At 40.5% G+C, this 26,851-nt stretch overlaps 1 long non-coding RNA gene across 7 annotated transcripts; it reads right to left on the bottom strand.

The window, feature by feature from the left end:
* Nucleotides 1-241: 241 nt before the first annotated feature.
* On the bottom strand, nucleotides 242-26,851 carry LOC113986401. Of its 7 annotated transcripts, none has more exons than XR_005566960.1 (6): nucleotides 26,220-26,851; nucleotides 24,315-25,750; nucleotides 23,919-24,161; nucleotides 18,223-19,653; nucleotides 13,085-13,166; nucleotides 10,957-11,982 (listed from the first exon to the last, which is right to left on the bottom strand). It is a non-coding gene; the product is annotated as an uncharacterized LOC113986401 (long non-coding RNA). The 7 variants fall into 7 exon arrangements; XR_005566963.1 differs by having other exon boundaries at nucleotides 10,957-13,166; nucleotides 18,223-18,577; nucleotides 19,288-19,653; XR_005566962.1 differs by lacking the exons at nucleotides 10,957-11,982; nucleotides 13,085-13,166 and adding an exon at nucleotides 242-2,555.

Here is a 26,851-nt window from a genome sequence, read left to right as displayed (position 1 = left end):
TCCTGACAGTGGGCTCTGACTGGTGCAAGGGGTCAAGAGAGACACACCTTCATGTGTTTCAGTGAGAGAGGAGGATGCTTTCAAGTGCAGCGATCTGTGCCCCAGCAGCAGAGCGCTCACTGTTCGTTGTGCTTTCACCCTCCACATCTGCACCAACCCTCCATAAAGCAGCAGGGAAGATGGAACCCAGAATGTGGGTGAAGGCCTCACAGCTCTGCCAAACCCAGTCTGCTGAGGGTTATGTGCCAAAAGGAAAGGTCTCAAAGCTGCCTCCTAAATCTTAAACTGAGATTGCAAGGCTTGCCGTTAGAAGGCGTCAAAAAATATTCATCTCCATTTCATAAATGCAGCATCAGCCCAACAAAAATCACTGATTAATAAATTATCGATCCTGAAAGCAACATTTATACCCAGTCACTGTGTTTATATTGAGACCCATGTTTTGAACAATAAGTGAATTACTACCTTCATTCATTCTAAGCGTTATTTGGCCAAAAGAAATATATCATAGATGACAGTTCTTTACTCAGAGGGATGCACACTGGACAGTTACTTCATTTTAAAAAAATACCAACTGTGTAATTTTCAAAATGTAGAATATTTAAGGATTAGCTTTCTCTTCATTGGCAGATAAACAGTCTTTTCACATTGTATGAGTTACATTGGATTCAACAGGAGACATTAAACCTATAATGCTATATTTTAAAACATTTTCTTGTATTCTAACAATATAAAATAGATTTGGTGTTAATAAAATCCGGCACAACATTTTGATAAAACAAGAAAAGAAATACGTTAAACAATTAAAACCTATTTTTCATCTCTTAGTTTTCATATATTTTCTTACTATATTTGTGATGGATATAATGCTTAGAGTACTGGATATATTGCTTAGAGTACTTTTAGGCAGGACTTTGTGTTTAAATAACTTCATCTCTCTCCTCACTTTAAAGGATTTAAAATATTTTACTACCATTTAGCTCATTGAGAAGAGATTAGTAACCTCAGTGCATTGTAATTCCAGTCAAAGCACAATTAAGATAATAATTCTCAAGTCTGTATAACTCTTTACAGCATAGTTTCATAAATATTCTACAGAGTTACGAAACAATTAATAGATAACAATTTTCATGAAGTACTTGCTGACATTTTAATCCCCAGCTGTCACGGGGCAAGAGATGCCTCACAGAGATAGCACAATTGAGACACTGCTCAGGTGATTTATAAGTTGGCCCTGGTTCCTCCTGCTGGATTGTCATAGGATGTCCATGAAAAGGACAGTAACACGCATCGTTCTGTAGTAACCATCAAAGAAGCTGTATTTAGTGACATCTGCACCTATGGTCCTGCAGGTGAGGATTTTGAGTGCACGTGGGTTTAGAACAAGGAAGGAGCCAGAGAACTGATTTTGGAGGGAATGTTTTATTATCATCAGGGAAGTGCATTTTGCAAGGGCTTTGAAAGGCGATTAATAGCATTAAGACAACAACAACAACAAAAAAGACTTTTTATGTCATGACTGAAGAACCTGTAGACTAGGCTTTTTGTTTTAATCAGTGCCTTTTGTTTCTTTCCATCCTGGCTGCCAGCTTCATCCCACAGAGCAGGAGCTAGGATGTCTGTTCACAATTGTCTCACTGCATGGCTGGCAGGAGGTGCTGACGCTGAGCTGAAACCAATTCACAGCCTGCTTTTGGGAAGCAGATGCATGGATGTAATTATGCTAATCAGTGGACTTTTGCCCCTCCCACTTTTCTCAGCACTTCCAGATGCAGTACTTTTATTGTAATTGAAACAGTAATATGTGACATTAATTTTAATTTTCTGTGATACCCCCACAGTTGGTGTGTGTCTTCATAACTCAGGGCCCATTTTACAGATGACTCACATAGTAGTCAAAGTTATTAATTTGTTACAAGACTGCCTGGAATCCAAGATTTTACAGTGTTCCTACTTTGCTCACAGACTTAAAATCTGGAGCCGTTCATGTTGCTTATTAGTTGAGCAAAATAATTAGAAGTGTTAGTGTAACTATTGTTATTTAGGGCCCCGGGCCATGGCATTCCACGCTGGAGATTCAGTGGAGTCTCTTATCCCATCTGGGTGGCTCAGAGCTTCCAAGCCAGCCTTCATCTGGGCCAGGAAGTACCTTTCTTCATGAGAAGTCCCACAGGCTGTGATGGAGCAACAGAGGTACACCCCCATGCCACATGAGTCAGGACACCAGAATGTGCCCCTTAGGTGCTAATTAAAGTCCACTTCACATACAGGAATATACTTCCAATTAACATAGTAGCCCTGGAATGCATTGTGGGATGTGGAGAAGAGCAGGAGCTATTGCAAAAAAAAAGTAATCGGCACGTTTAAATAACAAGGCCCTTGTGATTAGTCTGTGTGGTCGTATGAATTATCCCACAGTAACCCAGCTCCAGGTTCCAAAATAGATAGTCATGTGAAGGTTTTCCCAGGACTTCCAAGAGCTGGGCTTCTCAACAGTCCAAAAATCTGAGGAAATTATGCTTTTTCAGTTTCCTTCTCTTGAGCTTCCCATGTCACTGCATGGTAAAGAGCCAAAATTACTGTCTTTTCAAAAAACTTGAGGAAAAATTTATAAAGGACAAAGAAATACATCATTCAGAATGGTGTCCTGGGGAAAAAAAAATCCAAAAACCTCCTTTCATGGGTAACCTCAAAGTTTATTTTTTTGTTTTGAAATTACTTCTTATTTTGGAATTTCACTTGGATTAGAGATCCAAAGAGTCTGCCAATTCAAGTCTCAGTTGTGATTCAGCTGTTACTCATCCATAAAATGAATAACTTTATGTCCTGTTTCTTAATTCTTAGAAGATTATAATGAATTTATCATTACCTTTCTTCATCCTTTCTCAAATACTAGCCAAAGCACTATTCAATAGGGAAATAAGGAGAGAGTCTATCTGAAAGACTCTGCTGAAGGCCAGGATGTTTATTTTTCTACAGAGAGCTACTGTATTTTGCTTTTATTCTACTTTGCTTAAGAAAACACTGTAGGCAAGCCTTTCCACCATTTTGCACCTAAAAGCTCTGAATCCTGTACCAAAGATCCAGTTCAATTAGAAAACCTCTGCCATCAAGTGATCCCCAGTGTGCCCATGACATTTGCAAGCAATAATCACATCAGACTCCATTTCCTGAAGCTACCTTCATTGCCTTCAGATGCCCTTAAATTCTGCTGTCTTCAAGTTATCTTGCAATGAATATTTATATAAAGCTGTGATTTCAATTGTGTCCACACTTTGTGATCTGTGCCAGAAAAATAAAGGGTCTCAACATCAAAGAAGGTTTTTCAGTTTAGCCATAGAGTGAGCACAAATACACTCTAAGATGTAGGTAGCTAGCAAAAGGGTGCTGGCCCTTACAGTTCATATGCTTTTTGTAAAATCACTTATTTTGACAAGTATTTAAACAAGCACATGATGACAGTACACAACAACTACTGAGTACCTTTGTATTGTTATCATGTCATCATGGTAAGCATAGAAAATGCTGTTGCCTCCAACGGCAAACAAGGAGCTCTTTAGTGAACTGCTACAGAAAGTCCTGCTCTCCCTCTTTTGACTTCTTGGTAAAGAGTCCTCTCAGAGACTCCATTAGTCTTCCCCTTTCAGGTCTTCCCAGAGCACTCTCAAAGAAACAGAACAAATCTCACTGCTGTAAAACCTTTGGACACAAACTATAAACAAGCAGCACAAAAATTGTGCCAAAAAGTATCCAGTTTTGAAAAATATTATCAGCATCCTGGAAACCAGAAGCCAGAATGAACCAGCCTTTAGCCTTGGTTAAATACACTGAGCTGAGGGAACTGATGGGCTGAATGAGAATAGATCATGAGCCCACAAAGACAAAAACATGTTTCACCCCCTCTGAAGAGGACATAGTTGGATGGATCTGCATATGTAGCAAGAAAAATAGAATTCTTTTGCAGTGCTCCAACAGTCTTCTCTTTCAATTATTTGCTTTACCTTGTCCTGTGATTTCTAACACTTTGGAGAAATTCATACTTGGAACACACAACTATATAATCAGGATTTTTGGAGAAGAGATTGATAAAATTAATAACAGATAAAAGAAAGCTTGAGAAGATTTCACATCTGAGAATGAAGAATCCAACTATTACAAAATCACAATGTATATTACCTATTCCTGAAAATCTTCCCAGTTGATCACTATGCTGAAAAATATGTGAAAATGTAAGCATGAGTGACTGTCAGCATCCCCGTGACACAGAATAAAAGTGATAAAATAGGTAAGAGTCTGCTTTGACACAAGGCATTGTGTTTGAAAGATGATTCCTGGTTTAATTTTGAGAGGGGAAGCCAAGCCTACACCCCATTTCATTTTATTGTACTGAGCAGTTGTATCCTTTTTATTCTTTACAGTGTCCTCTACCACACCAGTTTCATGAATGCAGGAACTGCATTCATTTTTGAGACTGGCTGCTGAGGGACAGAGATAATGAGGGCTGATAGGAACAGGTGGAGAAAATGGCCAGGATGTAGCAATTTAATAGATTTTATATAAAAATATAGCATGGCACTTAAGAGCTCCAGCTCTCAGCAATTAGTGAAAGGACAAGGTGATTACAGCCCTGTTATGGCAGATGTCTTCCTCTCTCAGTAGTCCCAGTGCCTGCACATACCTGCAGTACTGCACCAATTACCATCCTTTGCGACGAAAGCCCTTTCATTTGCATTGAATTAAGTCATTGCCCAGTTGCTTTTCCCACAAACACAGAAAAGTGCAGAGATGCTTAGAAAAAGAGAGGAAGGATACTTCCCATTTCCCAAAGAAGCAGAGACGGGCAAGTGAAACATCTAAGAAATGATGCTAAGTGTAAAACAATCCTGCCCTTCTACTTCTGTTTTCTTATTCCCACTGATCTGCACTGCTTCTCAAAACATAAACCTGCTCAATATAAGTATAACCACAGGATCAAGGACAGCAAAATATTAACAGCTGCACATTAACAATGACAGGCTAAGCCAATTAAGCCGTAATTAAAACACAGCATAGCCTGACAAAGGTGGCTTCATTAGAAGAATGACTATGGTGGAGGCTGTTTGCATACTCTGCCATGGGCCTGCAGGAGGAATGTCTGCCTTCTGTTAAGTCCCGGGTATTGGAGTGGTGTCACAAACAGGACCGTAGGGCTCCCAAGCAACACTTAATCTTGCCAGAGTGCTTTACAAATATGAGGCTAATCTCATGGCACCATGAGGAGGTAGGTGTTATCTCCTTCTGCCCAAAGTCAAATGACTTGTGTAGTTGTACACATAGAGTCTCCAGGGAAGGGCCAGAAAGAGAATACAGAATGTTGGGGTTTTTTTTGTCTTATCCTAATTGCTCCCTACTGAAACCATCATTAACTGCAGAACTCATTTTCTTTCCTCAAAAACTGAATGGTATAATTTGCCCTGAATGCCATGAATGCCAGATAGTGCCTTAAATGCAGCTGCTTCAATTCAGCACTGAGGAACATCTAGCATTTAAGGATTATTTTATTGCTTGTTGCCTACTATGGCTTCAACCAGGCTTTCCGTCTCAGACTGTAAAACTGGATTCATGTTACTATCCAAAACTGGCAGTGGCACAAACTAGTTTTACAAATCAGAAAAAAACTATTTTCCAGCTATTCCAGCTATTTTTGCTGAGCAGCGAAGAAAGTCCAACAGCAGCAAAATGTCTGCTTATGTAATCAGCTTCAGTTTACTGGGGCTGGGTGTTCATATGATTAGTTTAAAATATTTAATTAATGTTTATAAGAACCTCCCACAGGTTCTTAGTGCTCCATGTTGCACTTGAGTTGCCTTTCGTAGATAAGACTGTAAGAGAACAGCCCCATAACCATTTTGTAGAGAGGGAGACTGACCAATGTAAAAAAACCTCTTTCTTATACATTTATTGTAGCTCCTGTTTTATGAGTGCCTCTCTCTAACTGTTAAACAGCAGCTGTTTTCTTACAGGCACCACAGGAGAAAAGAGACTTGAAAACACATTACAAATAGATGAGATGACCTCAGGGGCTTCTTTCATGCAGAAGAGGATGCCAAAGAGGAAGGTGTTACGAAAGGAAAGGAGATAATAAAGTATCATCACAGATATCACATTTAAAAGGGCAGCAAGACATGTAACCTATTGTTATCAAATCTTAATCTTCCTGACAGGTGTTTGCTTAATAAGACACAAGGAGTTGTGGATTTTCAGTTCAGCTTAGAGTTAGTGAGGTCTTCACCAAGGTTGTGGGTTTGATCCCTGTATGGGCCATTCATTTAAGAGTTGGACTCAATGATCCTTGTGGGTCCCTTCCAACTCAGAATATTCTGTGATTCTGCGATCTGTGATTTTAACACAAGCTGTAGCACTTGCTTGAATTAATGCATTTCCCAGCCCCACAGCAGTAGCTGAAGCAGAAAAATCTCTTGGAAAAGTATTTCCTTTGGATTTTGAAGCTACTTGTGAATGAGAAGCAATCTTTGGCAACTTGTCCAGGTGTTATTTTCCTTTCCAGCTTAAAAGATTTACCAGGACAACACTGGTAAGCTTGTGTTATCCTTAAAACTTGTTTTTCACGCTCATTCTCCTTCTTGCTCGTTACTCTAATGGCACTTTCATAAACATCGCATTTCTTTCTGTGTATTCTCAGCCTGTGAAGATCTGCGCGAACTACACAACTGTCATAAATTATAGGAGTGCAGCTGAAGGCAGCAGTGGTAACATCAGGCCCTGCATACACAGTCCTATTTTTAAATTTCTGTTTTGTTGAGAAGGGAGGGGGTTTCCTGTGAGCATAACGAAGTGGGGCTTGGCTGCATGCTACAAATAATTTCTCATGCAAATTTTACCCAAGTCTGTGCTTATGGTTTGCTTATAGCCTTGAATGGAGAAAATAAAGTCAACCATATGGTACAATAGGTCATTATTTATAAATAAATATGTGATATGTCATCTTCATAACAAAAACCAAAAACCATAAAATAACTTTCTCCAGAGAAACAGACGTATGAAAATAATATACAACTGCAACACAGCTCTAACCCATCTAAGCCAGAATCTGTTGGAATCTCAAGGAATTTCCTCGCAGCCATCGGTGTGCACTGGGCCATGCTCAGGATTTTCTGAGCATCAGCTACTAAGAACCTCAACTATCCTGCTCCCCAAACACAGTTTTTGTAGTTTACTATAGTACATCAGTGAGATGCTCATCCCAAGACCTTATTATGTGACTCAAGAAACCATGGGAAACAATACTCTAAAATAATGTTTAATTTCATCATTGAATCTTTCCAATAAATGCAATGAGATTCAGTCATTCATTATCTACCCCAAAAGTGGATTAAAATGTGCCCACCACTGAAATAAAAACAAAGCTTTTAAGCTAATCTCAGTAATAAACCATCCAGTCATCTCTTTCAGGTCTGAAAATATATGTGCTGCAGTAAAAAAAAATATTATAATTGTTAATTAGCTCAGTATAGTTAATTGATGTGTTCTGCAGCATCCTTAGAATTTAAATTCTGCAATTGAAAGTAATAAATTAAATAAAATTAAGAAACATACTTTAATTTTTAAACCCATTATACCTGCACTGTATTTTAAGCGTTAGGGAGCCTGAAATTCACAGTAGACATTTAATGAATAATCAGACCTGGAGATATAATTTGTCATAGCCACAGAAAGGGCTTGGTAAAAAACAAGCCTGACAAGTTAATTAAGTCTGAATATATTGGATAGTAGGAATATTTGCTGGCATTTATATATCTTTTTTGTTTTAAATTTTTTTTGACATATAGAAAAATAAGAAACAACTAAGAGAGTCTACAGCATATAGAATTACAAATCTTGAAACATATTTAAATATTTAATAGCTACTGGATGCATTTTTTCATGCTTTTCATACAAAATTTCCTTCTCAGAAAACCCAGACAATATTTAAAAGAGTATTTTCATAAATGGCTTGGCCTTACAACCCTTTAACCTCATGAGTCATTCCAGATCGTGCTAAAGCTTACTCATGAGGAGGAATGTAATTTTTGGGCCCTTAGCATCTGACCTCACAAAGTATGATGCAAACTTTACCACCACGAGTGAGAAAACTAAGTGCAGTGGCAGGGTGCTGGAATCTCTTGCTGGAAGAGATGAAGCTTTTGTGCTACTTCATGGGTAGCTCCCTCTGTCTACTATCACCTCTATCCATGTGCAAAGAAGCTCAAGTGAATCAAATGCTTGCAAGATTCAGCCATAAGTGTTCCAACTCCTAAAGGGCCTAGACTGGCAACACACTGAGTCTTCTCCAAACTGGCTATGTACCTCCAAACTTTCATTAATGTTTTTTTCAGAGGGTTGGCATTGCCAGGAACTGCCTTACTAAACCTGAAATCCTTGCCTTCACACAGATCATGAAATGTTTCTCTCTCCCGCCCTCCCTCCACACAGACAGACACCCATACACACTGTCTATACATGCACCTGTGGGTGTAAGGGTGTATGCCTCTGTGTGTATATACACATTAAAGGTGGGTTTGTTTGCTTCCTCTTTTTTAGGCTTCAGGAAGCCTACAGTCTCAAATTCTTCCACGATGGCTGCCAACATCATTCTTTGACAGGAGGGGAAGGACAAGAGGGAATAATCTCATAAAATCCCATGACTCAGCTGGGATTCAAGATAAAACCTTGTCACTCATAAAGAACATGTGAACACTGACAGCGACTGAACCAAGTCCACAGCACAAGTTAGCAATGCTTACGTGGTTTCCCATTTTGAACTTTTGTATTTTGAGATATATTTTTGCTGCTATAAAAGAACAGGTAATAAGAAACTTGGTATTTCTGTGACATTAAGAAACTGTTATCCTTTAAGTATTATTGATCTTTCCAAGCAGTTAAAGGTTTTACCCTTGGCTAGTGGTTTGTTGAAATACAGCAAAAGATATACTTTGTAGAAGTTGTCCCAAATCAATCTCCTGATACCAAAAAGCCACGTCTAGTAAAACCATGTGGTCATAAAACCTCCCTGCAGCTGTTGCCTTTGCAGTGGACCCTGTCCAGATCCTCCCTCGCAGCACAGAGAACATAACAGAAGATATACTGCAGCCTGGGATGCTCTATTCTATAGGTAATTTTTCTTCTGGGATCAAAGCTGAGAGAGAACTCCTATTCCATTTCACGCTCTCTCCTTGTAATAGCTCCCTGACCGCAAATGAGGGATCTTCCCACTGTTTCGTAGGAGAGACTACTGTGACAACCCAAATCACAATCCATGCTGTGACTAAAATCAAGTTCTTTGGGCCTCTTCAACTACAATGCTGCGATGATGAGTGGTACTTTCTCCACTCACACATATGCTCCCAAGGCATAGTATTTATCCCCATTCTTCCTCCATGTAACAGCTACAGGCTGGATTAGTAAATAAAGCAAGCGTGGAGCCTGGAATGGGAGGTTAAACATTGTGCTGGAAAGTCAGCAATTTTAGTCATCGGGTAAAATCTCCCGTGACGGCATTCCTTTCTGAAACCGGATCCCGGAGAGAACAGCTTACAAAGCTGCAGGGATGCCAGGCAATGATCTACAGCCCTGGCCTTCCTGAAATGTATTCCTCCCCAGCATCTGTAAGCTGTCAAGTCATCCGTGTAGTCCTCATGTATGTGTAATACATCCTTGAGCCATGACTTTTCTCCTGTGGTTCGAAGCTGTGTTTTCATGTGGCTCTGGGTGCTTTAATTATGTGCAATGTCGGGATACAGGTCCAAACAAAATAATTTTAAATTGGCTTCCCTATTTTTAGAGGACAGCTTATGTCCTGCTTGGATGAGTGAACAGAAGTGTTTGGGAATGGCCCCCAAACATCTTCTTGTAAACTGAAAGTCTGAAAGCTACAGTTAAATCCAGGCAATCACATGATGATGAGTGTAACCAGGAACATACATCTGAAGGATGTCTTCAGACTTTTCCAGAAAGTTGGGATCTGTCACAAGAACTGCAAAATTTTTAAAAACTGAGTATTCTTTCTGTTCAGACCTGTTATTACATACAGTAGTATTGTTGCTAGCTAAATATGATTGGACCTGATGATCTTAGAAGTATTTCCCAACCTTAATAATTCCATGATTCTACAAACCTTTAATGATCCGGGGGCTTTTCTTCTAGATTTTGGAACCAGGGGTGGGGGAAAAAGGAAGAGAGAGAACTTCTCCTTGAAAACTTGGACATTTGGACTTTTATCAGCATTAATCTGATTCCCAAAGAAATTGTACACTAAATCATGAATCAACTAAATGAAATGAAGTAATTTTCGTAACAGAATCCAGTGCTGAAATATCCAGTCTACATAGAGTTTGGGATGAATGTATCATGTTTAAGACTTTTAGCCAACCTCTGGAATTCATGTGCACTTTTTCCACTTGAGCTGTTACACCACAAAATCAGTCTCACTGTTGCATTCACAAGTTGCCCAGAGAGAAATGCAGTGCTCAGAAACAGAAGACAGCTCTTCTGCATGGGATCTGGCTGGCTGCATATAGAAAAGTCATGACTGTCTCCAGGTGCCTATTTTCTAAATAAGGTTGGACAAAAATGTAATTATTTTGTGACTTTATAAAATGTTTCAAAAGGATCTCTAGGGGTAGTACTGCTTATAACAACATCCTGAAATGCCATCTGAAGGCACTGCTGCTAACAAGGAGTATCTGCAGCTCAGGATTCCTTCTTTCACAATCTGGTCACCAAACCCAATACTGAACCTGCTGTGGTTTCCCACAGTTGTTGATCCTAGAATCCATGTGTAAGGTATACCTTTAATTACTAATATAATTATTTCCACCAATGTATGGGTTATGTTGTAGAAACCCATAAATTACATTTTTGCCTACAGGTAGCATTCATGTAATTATCCATGTAACATAGGCACAAAAACACATGCTCTTTACTGAAGAAGTCTTTACTGTCATTTCTGTACACTCCTCTCCAGAAATTCTCCTGTAAATACCCTTCAAGATTTAAAGAGGTACAACTTTTATTTGCTGATTTTTTCTTGACTTCACATGGAACCACTGTCTGTCTTGTCTGAGAACAAGCCCAGCCCTTACAATCAGCATACTTCCTGTTTCACATTAATTCTCCTAACTCCATAAGGCATTAGGGATGGCTTGTCAGAAGTAGGTCTGTTGTGTGTTGCAATGATAATTAAGGGAATTTTCAGCACAAAATGATATTTGATTTTTTTTCCTACTAAAACAGAGTGAGAGGTCACGTTATACTCAAGGTTGCCCTGCACCTTGGTAAATATGTTACTCTGAAAAAAAATCAGCTAAAGCTGATTAAAGCTGCAAGCAGTTTTCTAATGAAGAGCATATTTTCAGTTAGATTGGCATGTTGGCCTCCCAGGACAGACAACATATACTACTTGGTATTTACTTTAGGATATTCCCTCTCTCCTTCTGAGATTACTGAAAACTTGACTTGTCTACAACATTCTCTGTAGTCTTTGAAAATTACTTACAGATGACAGGAAGGAATCTGGTGGCCTCTTATATTTGTCTTGAGTCTTTTCCAATTAAAGAATTCAGGCAGCATGAAAACTTCAGCTGTGTCTGTTTAGTCAAAAGAAGCCCATGACCAAAAGCTGTTCAGCAGTCAAGCACAAAAAGTGGTGGGACCATGGAGATACAGAAAATCAACAAAGTAAGACGAGCAGAAAGCACAACTTTGTGAACACCCAGAAAAGTCGATTTCCTGTTGAAGCTGGCATCCTTTGTTCCACTTCCAATAGCTGTATTTAAGTAATTTCTTTTAGCATTTTTAAAATACAGGTGTTTTTGCTCTTCATGCCTGGATTCATAGGAATGGCACACATTGCAGAACTGAAACAGGCATATATAAATTCTTCAGCATCATACAGCATTTAGCTGCTTATTGGTTTTATATAGTATTTGTGGAAGTGTCTAGTAGCTGGAAGAAAGAATAAGAGGAGTAGTCCATGACTGATCTCTTGATCACTTTAGAAGATAAGTGCTTTTATAATTGAGTAATTTTTAACTTGTATAACTTCCTGAGTTCCTCTTTTGTCAGAGTCTTTACTGATAATAAAAAGTTTACAATATGCTAGGTAAGTTGAAGGCAGTAGGATAACCAGGTGTGATGGGACCAGAGGCTGCCACATTCCATCTCCCTCCTGGAGTCATACCACAGAGATGGGAGGTGCAGCATCACAGTCTTAGGGGTATAGCAGATGGCTGGACAGATCTCGGATATCTTTGGCAACAGGGGATCAATAACGCTCACACTCAGAATGATGGAAAAAAATTAAGAAAACTGGCCTTCCTTGAGCAAGGAGACAGGCACAGAGACAGGAGTCTTGGACATGCAGCCAGTATTTCTATTCATGAGCCCTGAAGGCACTGCTTACTAAGAAATTTCCCCATGAAGAAAAAAAGCAGAGCTTTCTGTATTGGGTCTCTTGGACCACACTAACTGTTTAGAGCCATCTGATACACTGGGAGAAGGAGAAAGAATTCAAATATCTGAAACCACCAGAGTGAGGACTGTAAAAAATAACAACTAAGTTATCAGGTGATGGTATGTGCTATAATTGCTAGATCATATGGAAATAAAGTTCAGCAGCTGCTATTTTACCAGCATTACTAACTCTAGTTCTCCCATAGACAAAAAGCAATAAAAAAAGCTGTCTGCTGCCTACAAATCTGAGATCACAAGCCATGGGCCTCAGACAAGACTTTGGCCTCAAATGTCTACATTTTACTATAAAGATAGATATACACTATAAATTAAATGAACTAAAATATTCATTTGCTTGGTAACTAAAATAAATTTTCTACCTATCATTATGCTCCACAAAGTATGAATAAATGTGGACTGATGTCAAATGAGTCACAGAAAAAATAAAATAATGCTGTTTATCTTTACACATCAGCTGTTGTATTATATGAAAGTCATTCTACATTAAAGAGCTTATAAAGTTAAGTGAGACTTTACTGCCACAGTAAGAAATTATTCTAGCCTTTATTTTATTGCAAAAGTATTGGTAACCCACCTGGATCAGTGCCTTTGATCACGCTACAAATCTTTGACCACACAGTAAACAAACTGGCAGACGTGTGAGTGATTCTCTCACTCTAAGAAAGAGGACAAGACAGTTTGGCAAATTGCCTTAGTTGCCGTTCATTTATCAAGAACAGTATATTAGCAGCAAGTCTGGTCACCTAAAAGTAGGAGTCTGCAGGGATAGCTCCCAGTTCAAGGGCCAGATTCAGGTTCAGAAGAGTCTTCTGAGTGTCCCATCATTGCCTTGACTTGACTTAGGCCTTCCTCCGCAAAAACCTGAGCAGGTCTTTAACTCAACCATTAACTTTCTAGCAACTCAGTTGCCTCTAGGTTGCAACACCCAGTGCCTAGGCAGCTGAGGGAATAAGTAGTTTGAACTTATTAGGGCAGACAGCACTTCCTCCAAGTGATGGTGCTGTATTTTATTAATAACACGTTATCCAGCTTTATACCCTAATTGCTGCCTCTGAGCCAGAAGCAGTAAAGGAGGGCAATGCTGCTCTCCATGCTGGGCTTTTCCCTGGTAGCCATTGTGTACTTTGCACTTAAGGCAGTGGGCACAAAACAGAAAAAGCACTTCTAAAAAGAAGTTTGTTGGCCTTGAGTAGGGGGGCTTTCCAGTCACTAAGCTAATACTCTCTGAAGGGAAAGGTAAAGCAGGACAGCATCTTAACAGTGCTTCTGGATGTCAAGGCCAAAATCTTTTGTCACAATTTTTAATATGTAGGCCGTGCATCTTGCAAAACAGAGCCTTATAAATCTTTTCTGTTTCTTGCAGGGAGGAAAAAAGCAGAAATTTGGCTCCTTGGAAATGCCGATTAAACAGCAAACAAAAAAGCAGCAAAAGGGCAACCTCCACAGGGGTGGTTATTTGCATTGAGGAAGCTTTTGCTGGGGGTTTCCCTTTGCTTCTGGTCAGAAGACAGTTTTGATGAGGCTGAACTTTGTGTATTGAATTTGGAATGAGTAATACAGGCAGATTGTGTGCCCAGTGGGAGACTAGAAACTTTTGTATTAACATTTACTTTGAAAAGAGTTTGCAGAAAGGTAACATACTTTGTCAGCTGCAGAAAATAACATCACTGATAATGCCATGAACAGGCTTCTGACAGAGCTATAAACACTGAGACAGAAATTTAGGGTGTTTTTTAAAGGTATCAGCTGTGAATTCCCAGCCTCAGGGTGAGTCATTTAGACCAGATGCAGCATTTCAAGGAAACATTTCTAGTGAAGTGACTAAATAGTTGGAAAAGGCCCAACTGCAATGCATTCATAGGCATCCCATGGGTCAGGTGAAAGAATCTGTTTCTTAGAGACACCTGGGCAGGTGGTATTCGCAGATGATGTAGAGACAAAGGCCAAAGGAGATGGAGTTGCCCAAATAGAGGGAAGCTGCATCCAGGAAAGCAGGAGCTACAGAGATGTCGGCACCCAACAACTGGAGTGACACATGTGAAGAGCTGTCCAGGCTCTCTGCAGAAATTAACAGCTGAAGAGTTGTGATTTGGTGAAAATATGATCCATGGAAAATACTTAGGAGGCTGAAAGGGAAGGAAATGTACTGCCTGAATAACACCAGGAGCTACTAATGACCGGCTAATGCAAAGGCCAAAAGAAATTCATCATCCATCAGCTTCAGGGAGTGTGAAAACTCAGTGGATTATGTTGTGTGATCGGTATTTCTATTGCTATTGCACTGGGAATTGCCTTCATGTAGGGACCCTGGAGGGGTTCTGGGCTACTGAAGCGAGTAAATGTGCTCTGGAGCAGAACTGAGCCCCTCTACAGAGAGCTGGCAGGAAGAAATGTGGCTCCAGGGAGTTCTTTGGGCTTCAAGTGCTTCTAGAATGAGTATGGAGTGACAAAGATTAATTGCTCCCTGTGACAGTTCTAAACTAGGCCACTGTGCAATAGTTTGCCTTCGTAAACCTGTTGGAGTATTTGAAACTACAGCTGTGCCATCGGGTTTCCTCTTTGTCGGGATGCTGCCTTATGCGGTATCAAAAGTTGAGCTCTAAGTAAGAACAAAAAAAGAGATTGACATTACCAGACTCTAAGGACAACAGCCAAACATTTCACAGCATGTCATGGCAAAGAAGTGTGAAATATCCCGCTTTGCCCAGGTATTAGGGAAATATTCACAGAAGACAAAGAATAGAAGCTATTGCTCTAATATAACCCATTTACCTTAAATTTGCAAGGATTTGAGCAATGCAACTGGGTGTACTATCAGGTGACATACCACAATGTGCCTTTGCTTTTTTTTTTTCGTGTCACAGTGGATAACTGTGAGGTTCTACATTGGGTGGTGGAAAATGGCCTGACCACAGCTACATCATCTTGAACTTCCCATACTGGAACTATTAAAAAAATCCTACTCAGCAGCTTCCTGAACAACTGAGCCAAAGCTTTGCAATAATTGTAAGAAATGTAATTCCAAATAGCAGCAAACTTTCCTGCAGTCAAGAGCTGAATGTGTTATTGGTTTTGACCGGGAGTCTGCATCATCCAGTTACACTGACACTGACAGATTAAGACAGAGCACAAACCACCACAAGGTCTGCAGAGTACCTTTCATATTCATGCATACACCAGAGATATTTCAGAGGATGAGAAATTATCTAATTTAAGAGACAAAATCTGAAGATACCCAAGAAAACCCATAGGAGGAAGATCCAGCCTAGGCCAAAAGGTCTCTGAAGCTTTTTTAGAAGATTAGCTAAGAAGGTTTAACTCTCTGGGGATGTCAGTGGCTTCTGCACGGAAACTTTAAAGAGACAAATTGCACACGATGGATAGACCTGGACAGCAGAACAAATATTTCTGTCTCACTGATAATCTAGAATGAAGAATGTGGGGTATCTCCCAGACTTGAGCAGGCAGTCTCATGCTGGAGCCTGCAAGGACTGCTGGGCTTCCTGCAACCATGGAAATTACAATAGTGATCAAACTGCTAATGCTTTCAAATTCTTGCTGAACAAAATAGGGAAAAGTTGCAGAGAGCACCTGGCAGTGATGCTGTATGGTTCTCTGTGTGGGAAATTGCTGTGTTTGTATGATATTACACTTTTTTGTGTTTGATGGGTAAGGAGAGGCAAAATGAAGTTGGGCCAGAGCTCTTACTCAAAGTGCTCCTCTAAGTTTTAGACTTCTTTGTGTGAATAAAAAAATAACATCGTAGAAGAAAGCTTTACATAGATAAAACTATGCCTGTAATAAAGTCTTCATCCTAAGATATTTACTTTATTCCACATCTGATCCCAGATGAATGAAAAAAGCAACAACAGGAATTTCACAGTACCCCACCCAGACTTTCTTCAAGACTAGCTCTATAAACTATAGGATCTGTGCGTGCTGGGATTATACTGTTTGATCATAAAGCTGCACAGACCAAAAAGAAAAAAAATAAGTTCAGACTAAAAATTCGCATTGCTGTATAAACAAAAACCAGCTACCACTTGTTCAGTGGGACAGCAACACATCTGGTCTCCAATCCTGTAACTGCCTGGCTGAACAGGGCTTGGGAGCACTGAGGAGCTACCACTGCCTAGGAGGAAGGGAGTGCCCAGTATTAGTCACCAGAAACCAGGTCTGAATCATTTCATGGAGTTCTGATTCAGCAAGTTAAACATTGGTGAGAAACAGGAGATGAGTCCTCAGCATTCTGCACTGAAGCAGACAACTGCTGGGAAACCCAGGAGGAGACCAATGACATGACTCCAGAGATGCAGCAGGACCTGGGACTGAGATGGGCCACCCAGCTCTTCATGGGCTTGGACCCAGGCATGAGACATTGGTGTGCTGGGGGAAGGATGTCCTGTCTCTGCGGACAGCAGCGATGACAAGAGGTGTATGAGGTGGCCCTAGCAGACCATGGCCATGTCCAGAGTTTGCTTTTCCCCATCTAGTTTTGCTCACCCCAAGCAGACAATATGAAGGCTTACACTTAGGCCTCCTGTGCCCAAGAATGACTGCCCACAATTACGCAAAGCAAATGTGCATTTGGAGAATGCCACATCAGCAGTCCTCCTCGGGCGTGAGGAGGATTAGTGCCAGCCCTGTATGATGTTTACATAAGAGGATTTGATCTATGCTTCCTAGTGTGATTCACAGGGCTCTGCCTTGCTGGAGTAGCTAAAAGTTAATTCCTCTTGCTTCTGTACTTGGCCCTGGTACTCTGCTTTCTACAGCAACTGCACTGGTAACAGTAACATTGCAGCAGGTGTTATGGTCCAATTTTAACACAGATATTGTTGATTGGCATTTTTGTTTCTCCACATATTTTTTCCGATTGTACTTTTTGAGCCTACAAACTTATTTTTCAACTGCAAATCCTGCTTTCTTTATTTAGATGAAAACCAGAACACTAACATTTAGAAATACAAGGTTGCCAGCACCGTTTAAACACCCTTCCTTAAATACATAGGTTTGGAAAAACAAAACTGGTGCCTCTGTACTTTGACGAGCTAAAAATGACACTGGTTTCAAAGATATGGAGCATAAAAAGAAATTAAATGTTAAACTATAAATAACTCAGTTTTCACTTGGGCTCCAGCAACTTGCACAGCTTTCTATACAGGTAGTCACTACGGCACCAACTTATTTATCAATCACAAAATGTAGTAATTCAATCACAAAATTGAGAATTTCACAGAATGTCACTGTAGCACTACATTTTTTGTTTGTTTGTTTATTAGGGATAATAGTTTCAAAAATATGCTTTCTCATATATTTTCTTATAAATTTATAGGTTTTCTATTCAAAGCCTTGGTATTCCCTCTTCCTGCCGTTCGATCAATGTACCCATTTTGTATCTGTTTTCTACCTTTAACTAGTTCACAAGACTCTAACACAAGAATCCGAGAAAGCTTCACTTACCAAAATTTTTAAGTGATTTGATTTCCCTATACTTTAGGAGCGATGTGCAGGTAAACCAGAAGGCATAGTAAATAATCATGTTTTGAGCAGGATCAAGAGTTTAATACTTGAAAGTTCTGGACATGACCAGATCTCATTCGGCTCAGACTCAGTTATGATACTGAATCATCTCTATCTGGTATGACTGCTGCTATGCAACATTTTCATGAAGCTTTTATGTTAAAATGCAGATTTTTGCAGCTAACTTACCTTGGGTTGTTCTTCCTGTTGCAGATTGTTTTTTGTTTTGTTTAATTTTTAAGTGTGGGGTGGCTTTCTGGATACTTCCAATACCAGCAGATGTTGCTTAAGGAAGAAGCTGAACTCCCTAGATCCATCTGGTGTCATTTGCCCACATGGTTCCCTGGGGATGTTTCTCTTATTAGTGTTTCCATGAAAGCAGCTACACAATCCCCAGCCAGAAAGTCCCCTTGGCTGCTTTTCATCCAGTCCCTTTCTTCTGACACATCCAGCTTTGGTGGGCTACAAGGAGTCAGGCCTCCTCCTGGAAGAGCTATTGAGTTTACTTGAGACACTCATGCAATCATGCTGTGTCAAAGTACAACTAGAAGCAAAGGAATGTTGGCAAGAGAAAATTATGTATAAGCTATGATTAAGACATTAACAGAACCATAATTTATTACTCAATTTTCTATCACAGCAACCAAGATCAAAGGTTTTGCCTTTTATTCCCCTATGAAAACCTTATCTGGATCAAGCTGAGTCATAGTATTCAGTTTTTCTGTGGAACTCTCTCCTACATGGGTTTTTCAGGAACTTGCAAATGTACTTTCTCTCTATGACCATCTCCTCCCCATTCGCCACCTAAATCATTTATGCACATATAAGTCTGTATTTCATTCCTTACTCTTTGTTTTGGAGCCACAAGAAACCCATTTGTTATTGAAAAGCTTAATTTCATTTCAAAGTAATTTTAAATATGTCAGCTTAGAGCTGCTCTGATTTTAATTTTTTCTTCATTTGGTTTCAATATATTGTCATTTTTACATTTTACTTGAACAATTCAAAGGGATTATATACTATGAAACGTGAAATTATATGCTAAGAGTGTTGTTGTCACAGGAACAGTTTGCTTCCACTGCACAGTGACTAGCAACTCACTGTATCTGTGTACGACTGCTGCAGTAGCTGTGTGGGAGCTGACTACTGCAACTCACGAAAAGTGCCCGTGCAGGGTGGTGCATGCAGCTGCTTACAGTCTGAGCCAGATGGATGTTATCCAGACTGGTCTGTGTATCAGGTAACTGCACTTACCAAAAGCTCAGAGCTGTGTTGATAAGTCCTGCAGAGAGAACAGTTATGGTAAATACAAGCACAGTGTCACAATGCTGTGGTTTCAGTTTTCATATCAGAGCTGGCCTGCAGCCTGGTAGCTCAAAGTATAAGAGCAGGCAAGCAACTCTCCACACTCATCCATCTAGACATAACCCCTGAGGTATGTAGAAGGTCTTTTAATATTCCAGAGAGGGCATCAGTTCCCAAATGCTCTGTCTTCTCTGGGTTCTTAGTTCTCTCTGTTAACAAAATTCCACCTCCACCCTGATGTGTGCCCAGACATCTATACCTCAGTTTGGACAGGCAACGCTGACAGCTCTTGTGTTGCTGATGGGAAAGCAGCACCTGGAAGGAGAGCAGCAGGTTCTTATTAAAAACAAATTTCTTCAAGAAAATCAACTAGTTACTCAGGAGCCTCAACTCAGGCTTCCTTAGCCCTCCAACCTACTACAGCGCCTCATCCAAGGCAGCACTTCATCTTTTGAATCTTTTAGTACTCTAGTGTATAATAAAAGACTGCAATATCTCATACTCAGCCATATTTCAACTTTTGCAGACTGGGATTTGATAGACACTAGATAAAATTTTACAGGACAGTACAACATGCTAGCCCAGTTAGAATGAGCTGGCATTGGGAACTGCAGCAAATTCCTAAAGTACTGGCTATATCCCATTTGCAGAACTGCTCAGCCCCATGCTGTTACTTAAGCATCTGGCAGGAGCTGTGTTACTCCTGTCCTGCTCAGCCGGTGCCATTTCTCTTTTTTTTCTGCCCTGACAGATCTGGTATCTCCTCTGAAGAGCGAAAGAGAGGAGACAACACTTACGAGCTCTGTACCTCATCTTCTCTGTTTCCCCCAGAGCCTTATAGCACAAAAAAATACTGCACAGCAAATTTTAAAAGAAAATGAAGCGATCACGAACAAACATGGAAGCTGAGGGAATACAGCCTTGAATGATCATACTAGTACAGTCTATACTGGGGCTAACCCTCACCGATAAATATCTCTGTAGTGCTTCTTGGGAGCCTTTATTTCTCAGTGTGAGAGATGAGCTAATAGGCACTTGGAGGCATGCTAAAGTGATGTCAATCAGTCCACAGCAATAAAATATCAGGGAAGATCTTTCTAAACCTACAAAGCTGCACCATAAGAGCCTTTGGTCTCATCTTTTTTTTTCTCTTTTACATGCAGAACTGAAAGAGACGCTTAACCCACAGCAGCAAAGGGGAAGTCACAACAGTGAAGAGCCATCATTTATACAATCCAACCCAGAAATAGAAATGAAAGAGAAAACCAAAGAGCAAAAGAGAAGTGCATATCAGAGAAGCTGTACACAGAATGACAGTACTAATGTTAACATAGGCTACCTGAAAGGACAGGAAAATCCAGACATCCCCTTACTCATACTTCATATCATAGAGCATATAACTGAGTTAAGATGGAGAAAATATCTAGAGCTGTCTGAAGGGCAATGAGAAGAAGCTAATCATCAAACTCCTCAAGCTCTTCCAGAAGAGAGATTTTAAAGACAGAGAAGACACACCACATGCACAGAAAGCAGGAAGAAACAGATGGAACTGTTTTCAAATCGTAAGGCAATTAATCAAATTCTACCACCAGAATTTCACCCTGCCTCATCTTGCAAGTTGATCTCCATGTGCAGATGTCTCTGACATTGGTCTCCTTCTTTGAGGATCAGGGGCCCAGGCATGAACCAGAAACCACAGTGGCTGATGTGTGCTCCCTTTGCGTGCTTCCTCTATTGTTCTGTTCAGCTTGTGCGTTGAAATTAACAGCACCTCATAAAAAATGCCTCCTTATGACATAGGTTCCACATGCATTGGTGGTAATCTGGGACTGAATAAACTCTGGCCAAGAATTTCAGATGGAGGTGTCTGTGGCTGAGCTTCTGAATCTGCATGGAGACAACTGGATAAACAATCAAGCATACTGATGATTTTAAAATTGCCATGAAAATCAGTTGCACCTCACCAGTCTGAGTATTACTTAACATCTTTTCACCTACACACAGAAACACTTTGGCACTGGCACATCATTGCAATGCAGTTGGATGTTCTCATCAGAAAAGATACACATAGCTGAGTTTATCACCATTTTTGGTAGAATCCCATTTAACTGAAAGAACAGGTTTTCAATGAAGTTTCAACACTCAGAAAACCTATAGGAACATAAGGATACAGTTCTGTGTATCTTTGGGCAGAACAAGGTATTGGTTCATCTATTCTTTGTTCAGGCCCATTCCTTTTCTATTTCTTCCTCCTTTCTCTGTCTTTCTAATCAATCAGTAGATTCATTCTGCAGTCATGGATGCTTCAGCATGAGATGCCTCCTCTAAAAGCAGAAAATTTAACACATGGGATTTACCACAAAATGAGCAGATACACAGATACCCAGCATGATTCTGTGGGTATACCATACCACACTTATACCATGTCAGCAGTCTTGGATTTCTACCAGACTATGGTTGAGAGAAGCGCCGTGTTAGGAAGTTCCAGCTTTGCTGAATTAATGTGGAGTATGGGTAGAATAAATATCACACACCTTGCTGTCACACCAAAATATCTATCCATTACACCAGAAACTGCCAGGCTGCCAAACATTGGAGAAGGCAGTAATACTGTGCTGACAGCAAAATAGGGCTGAATTGCTGCACCCTCGGGGAATGAATCTGGAAAGTCTGGAGCATACTAGCATGGAATCTAAACAACATATGGGAGAACAGGAGCAGTTCCCTTCACTGGCAGTACTCTTATGCACAAGCTAACCTGGTGGTTGTGGTGGGATTGAGACCTTTGTGTCCTATCCCCCAAGTTCTCTATGACCCAGTGCACAACACTGAATGGGACAGGGCATAAGGATACTGCAAATGCACTAGGTCAAGTAACACTGGTCTGTCATTCACGTCATAGCACTATACTACAGCCACACAACACCCATTTCTAGCCAGCCTCCTCCATGGTTTCACCTTTTATATATCAAACCTGTATGCTGATCACAACTAATTAGGTCACCCAAGATCAGATCAGTCCACTCTGCCTGGTGCCAGGATCACAGTAGGAGAGAGGGACAATTATATGGCAATTGCATGACACTGATGTAGGGAAACCTGAAGTGATGGTCAAATGAATGAGGCCAGTACTTATTTCATGCATCTTTCCAGGCATGTATCCACAGCAGAAGTTCACACTGCAGCTCACAGTAGTGATACTACAGATAGCACTATTGCCACCAAAATACTGCATCCTTGCTTTTATTAGAGGGAACTGGTAAACCACATGGCAAAGCTGAAAGCAGGCTCTCACTGGGCAAAGGTGTATCCTAAATTACAAGCCCAATCAAAAGTCATCATCCCTTTCTCTGAGAAAGTAACTTCTGGATTGTTACATTTAATTCCTAAAATGTAAAATTCTTACAGAAATTGAGGATATTTTTTCCTACTGGGTTAACAAAAAGCATATGATGATGAGTGGTTAAGCAAACAGAAAATCAATGTAAAACAAATAATAAAACCCCCCAAATTTACCCCTGTTTATCTTGAAAATATTCACTGAGTAAAAAGTAGCTAGGGTTTGCTGAAAATAAATCTTGTAGACAATCCTGAAATATTAAAATCCAAATATATCATATCTCCTCTGTTTTCTTCATGCAAAAGTTTTGCAATGCTACGAATGTTGGAAACAAAGCCCTCCAGTGACTTTGAGCTGGCATGGAAAATGAAACAGCAGGAGAGTCCTGAGCCACTAGTGCTCAATGCAGGGTTGCCTTCAGCACACAGGTCCAGTATCAGCAAGTAAAAGACACACCACAGATCCAGGGTAGTAAACCCTGTTTTAGGGTGCTCAAAAACACAGCCAAGTGATGCAGAGCACTGATGTGATGCAAAGTCATTTTGGCAGCTCAAGCTTATTGAAACTTTTCCAAAAGGACAACTTTTCCCTAGCAGACTCAGTGCTGGTATGTGCATTGTTTCTGTGTCATCCATCATAACACGGAGGCAAATGAAGCAATTTAAGGAGCAACAGAAAGAATTATCTGGAAGAGTGGTTTTATAGAGAAGGGTTAAAAGAGCTTAATACATCCAGTTCTGTTAAAGCAGAGGCACATGGAGACGTGTCTCCAGCCAGCAAATACTTAAGTAATGCAAACCTTAAGGATGGAGAGGAAATACTTGGGCTTCTACATATGGGAACAAGTAGTAGTAAATGAAAAGAGGGTGGGGAAAGACCAAATGTCAGAAAATCTTATTGGCAGTGAAGAGCAGAGCTTGTGCAAATTTTTCAGAGGAATTCTTTTAGTTATTTAAAAAATAATTTGAAACATACTAATAAACAAGCTAAGGAAAGTTGATTGGATTACCTAACAGCCTTATCTCTCCCCATTTCTTTCTTTGCTTCATTTATTTTCTACCAAGTAATCATGTATAACATTTGGTAAAAGCAAAGAGAAAGTAACCCAAGGTACATTCATGACCTCAATCTCAATGTTGATTTAAGAGACTCTATTTCCCACTGTGAGTTCATGCCATCTCCGCAGAACAGGAGAAATAGACCTCACAAAAATTTCTCATTTATTCAAGTGCAACATCACCTGGATTTGATCAGTGTCCCACAGAAGAGGTAACTCCGTGCAGGAGAGAGACAAGGTGGTTCAAACAATGGATTATTGCTTTTGGAGTCAGTCAGGCAGATCACCTCTACTGAGTACCAGCAGTTGAAGAGGTTACTAACCACACTGTGGTAACTAACCACACTGACACTCTCCCAGGAATTTTTGTCTCCATATCAAAGGTGGCAGAAAACCACACATCTGTATTTTAGGAGTTCTGGTTCCCTGCCCAGAAAAAAAAAAAAAAAAAAAAAAAGAGTATAAACTATCCACAAAGGTAACTTGCACGATAATTGAAAGCTGGCACTTTGGTGTGCTTTAGGAGGAATGTTTTAAACTATCACACCTCAGTAAATGTAGCAGTCTTTAGGTACAAACCTTTTCACTGAAGGTAGGCAAGGCTGAAGGTGGACTGACCATAGCTCTTCTGGTGTTAAATTTACTCTATTCTAGCCGTCATGCTGACAAAGCTGAGAATGGCTGCAGGAATCAGAGTACAGCTCCCTATTTGAAAGTCTTTCTGATGTGTTCTCCAGTAGAACTGGGCATTTCTTCATCTAACAAGTTGGTTGTTGAACTTCAGTGTCTCAGTATTTATGCAATTTCTGTTTATCAACACAACTAGATTTCTATAAGAACTGTATTCTACACCTTGTCATAGTTAATTGTAAGAAGATTTTTTTCAGTATAGAAATTACTTTTTAAAAATTGTTCAATAGGCTCAAGCAATACTGCAATACCCAAGTGTTAATATTTATATGTGCTGCATGCATAAACCAAGCAACTTGAAGAGTCTCAAACATGTATGAAACAATATAACCCAGACTAAATCAGAAATAAATTAATGGAATGCTTTTTGCTTTATCATTTACAGACATTGGACCATATTGTATTGGTTTTTCCTGCACAGAAAACAATGGGAGTTCTGGACAAAGATGAAAAGGAGAATGTGTACTATGACCTGTTTGTTTTCTACTCATATCTTTTTCAAAAGACGGTCTGTGTTTCAAACAAATAAAAACTTCCCATATTTTAATGTTGTAAAGTTTAAGATTAATAGATACCATAATGGTAGGACTCATGGTTCTTCTCTCATGTATATTATGGCCTTTTTTAATAGCATAGTTGGCATTTCCATTTTTACTCTAAGGTAGATGTCGCCATCCTTACATCTTAGTTTCATTAGAGTTCCCATTCATTTCAGCGGGTAGGATGCTCTACAGCGTGAATTACAACGTCTGGAGGCTTGGTTGTGCAACACTGGCTTTGAAAGACGAGAAATAGGAAGGAGCTGACTTCTTTTTCCAGAAGAGTAATGCATGTACAGCAGAAGCCTAGTTCGGATGTAAAATCAAGATCATACCGGGTCCACTGTAATAAAGATGCAGCATTAATTGCTGTTTGTCTTTCTCAGTTCTTAGGTTTGATCATGCTCTTTGATGTACATACTTATCCCCCACAGAAGTCAAAGTGTGGACTTCTGCTCACAGCAGTAATCAGGCTTTATATGTGGTTTTGGTGGTTCTGATAACTGTTGACAGAGATTCATGCTCATAAGTCACTGATTGGTGTGTACCCATTTTCTATGCAGTAGTTAAAAGACTATGCAACTTTGAAAGATTAGTAATTACAGAGAAGCACTTAACTTGATTCCTCCTCCTATGTCTTCAGGAAGTGACCACTGTTCCTGGGAAAGGTTTCGACCCAGTGTTTCCAACTTTCCATTTCACTCTTAAAAATAAACCTCATTGATGCTGTGGCCATAGTTCAACAAAACAGCTGTATCCAGACTTTCAAGGTGTCTTTGGGGAGTTCTAAGAAAAAAGAACAGTGCGTGTTAATTTTGTGCAAGAGCCATAGCAATACTATTTTAGTTAGGTTGTTAGTCAGGCCTTTAGAGACTCTGGGTTTATTACACTACCCAAGTCTTTTATGCTGTTCTGACAGCTGAAACTCAATGACACCTTCAGCCACTTCAAAACAAATGTGACATGTTGATCAGGTAGGGAAATGAGCTAAGGAATAGCACATGGGTGCATACTGTTTTTTTATTCTAAAAATCTAAGGCTTTTCTTCACTAAACAGAGACTATTTGTGCTATAGACTTTTCCTTTTAACGCTTTATCCAAGATGCCTTTGGCACTGTAAGTCCTGATCTTGGACAGGCAATACCCAATTCATATCTCTCACTGGGAGCCATGGCACACCTGGTATCACAGGTCCTGTCAGGACGGGTTCCATGGACCCATCTCCCAGCACAACATCCTCTTGACAGACACCAACCTCACACGTTTAACAGCTTGCCTTCTCCCCATCGCAAATTTCCTCCATGCATTCACAAAGGCCTTATGGCCACTCGTGTCCCTCAAAGGCATAGTGCGTACACGTCTTCCCTCAGCAACGGCAGGCGCGCGCTATCACGCCCTGGCTCCAGCACAGGCCTCACACCGCGCCTCAGGCGGGCAAAACCTCCCTCTCCTCCAGTTCTATTGCTGCCGAGGGTGCTGCACCGACAGGCCAGGCCCAGCAGCGGGGGAAGGGAGCGGATTTCCTCACGGGGAGGGCTGCCGACACCCCCGCTCCGCAACACCCTGGGCTTCCAGCAAGGAAGACAGGACACGGGAAATGGGCAGAAACACCGAAGAGAAACACCCCCGCCCCCCAGCGAGGCCGCCGCGCACAGAGACAACGGCTCGGCGCCCGCCCGCCACCATCTTGGACGCGGGCAGGAGGAACGCCGACAGCCTCCGCAGGGAAACAACAACAGCGTCACCACAGCCCTCCCGGCGACGGAGAGAGAGCGCTAAGGAGGTGGGCTGACCCCGCCGCGAACAGCCGGCGTTTACAAAAGACCTAATGTCGCGTTTAAGAAGCAAAAAATAAAACAAAAAATTAAAAAAAATTAAACCAAAACA

The sequence above is a fragment of the Pipra filicauda genome, unplaced genomic scaffold (assembly GCF_003945595.2).
Source record: "Pipra filicauda isolate LSUMZ 115617 unplaced genomic scaffold, ASM394559v2 scaffold83_size3615187_pilon, whole genome shotgun sequence".
In the NCBI taxonomy this organism is placed as follows: domain Eukaryota; kingdom Metazoa; phylum Chordata; class Aves; order Passeriformes; family Pipridae; genus Pipra; species Pipra filicauda.
The sequence above is the reverse complement of the archived record's forward strand: the minus strand, read 5'-3'. Positions and strand labels throughout refer to the sequence as shown.